Source organism: Entamoeba dispar, genomic scaffold (genome assembly GCF_000209125.1).
Source record: "Entamoeba dispar SAW760 scf_1105229462549 genomic scaffold, whole genome shotgun sequence".
NCBI classification, from domain to species: Eukaryota; Evosea; order Mastigamoebida; family Endamoebidae; genus Entamoeba; species Entamoeba dispar.
Window position 1 is genome coordinate 50,309 of NW_001855248.1, and position 1,999 is coordinate 52,307.

Genomic DNA, 1,999 nt, shown 5'->3' on the forward strand with positions numbered 1-1,999 from the left:
AATTTGATATTAAAATAGAAGATATTAATGAATATAAAGAAATAATAAAGAAAACATATAAAATAAAGAATGAAATTAAAAGGGAAGTCAATAGAAGAATGGAAGAAGAATTAATAACACACCAATGGAAAGATATTGAATTAAAAGAATTAATAAAATAAATAAGAAAGAAGAAATACAAGAAGAGGAGGTAATAAGAATATTTAAAGAAGAACATATGAAAGAACAAGAAGATGTACAATTTATTAATTATTATTACAATAAAAACAAAGTACATCAAATAGTTAATATCATTAATACAAATGAAATAGTAATCAATACATTAGATGATTACTACCATTATATTAAAACTATAACCTCCACTATTAACATCATTATTAATAAGAATCAAGAAAGAAGTGGAAGGAGAAGTATAGAAAGAATACTACAATCAAAAATATGTAGATTAAGAGACTTGCTCCATAATAACCAATATATGAAATTAAAAAGAATATTACATATTAAAAAATATGATATATATCACATTAAAGTAAAAACAAAGGAGCAAATAAACTATTACAAATACATCAAAAGAATGAAAAGAATAGAAATAGAAGTAAGAATAATTGGAAAAGAATTAGATGGAATTATAAAATGTTAAAATATGGAAAGAGACAACTTCCAAATAAGCCTAAAGAAGATGAATATCCAGATAATATTACTACAATTAATTTCTGGAAAGGAATCTATGAAAACAACACCAATATAGATTTCCTGAATATTAATTTATATGACATATTAATTGAAAATAGAATTAATAATAGAAGGTGCGTAATCAATCTAGATGAATTAAACCATGCAATAAAATTCATTGCTAATTGGAAAGCACCTGGAATTGATAAAATACAAGGCTTCTGGATTAAATATTTAGAACAACCAAAGAATTTCTTATTAAAATTATTTAATGAATGGTTGTATAATCCTACTAACATCCCTCTTCAATTTATCCAAGGAAGGACAATATTAATATACAAGAAAGGAGATAAATTAGACCCACAAAATTACAGACCAATAACTTGTTTAAACTGTCTGTTAAAAGTATACACATCATTATTAAAGATGAAGATAGAAAGCCAACTGATGCTAAATCCAATTGAAAAACAATTGTCACAAAATCAAATTGGATGTAAAAAATATACATATGCATCAAAAGAAGGATTATTATACAATACTATAATCCAATAGTTATTAATCAAGGCTAAATGGAAGTGGGTAGAAACATATTATGATGTCTCTAAAGCATATGATAGTATTAATCATCAATGGGTTAAACATTGTTTAATTTACTTTAACATCCCATTAGTTGTAATTAAAAGTATATTATATATATTAAATAATACACAACTCCAATTATATTATAATCAACAAAATGTAGGTATAATTAATGTAGAAAGAGGAATAATACAAGGTGATAGTTTATCTAAATTATTATTATGTATTATTTATTGTTATATTATCTAATTAATTAGATAAACAAATTAATAAGTTATCTATTAAAATGAATGGAGAAGAAAAACAAGTATAATTAAACCACATCTTATATATGGACGATTTAAAGATAATAACTAACAGCCTCGAAGAAATGGAAAAAGCCCACAAATTAACAAATGAAATATTTAATGCAATAGGACTAAAAATAAATGTAGAAAAGAGTGGGATAATGACTAATATCATTGGTCAGATAAATGGAGAATTAGCTGAATTACCAAGAGTAACTAATGATAACCCTTATAAATATCTTGGTATTGAAATAGGAGATAAAATAAATATTAATAAATATTGTACAAGAATATTAAATGATGTATCTTCTATTCTATCATCATTAAATAATATGAAATATAGCAGCCTCAATACAATTAGAAAGATTAATAGCGATATAATCTCCAAATTAAGATATGGATTCTGTATTGTCCAATGGAAACTTGGTGAGTTGGAGAATATAGAAAACAAAAAGAAAGGC

The 1,999-nt window shown here is 23.7% G+C and overlaps 1 annotated feature.

The window, feature by feature from the left end:
- The first annotated feature begins 3 nt into the window (after window positions 1-3).
- Window positions 4-1,999: part of a repeat region that runs on past the window's edge.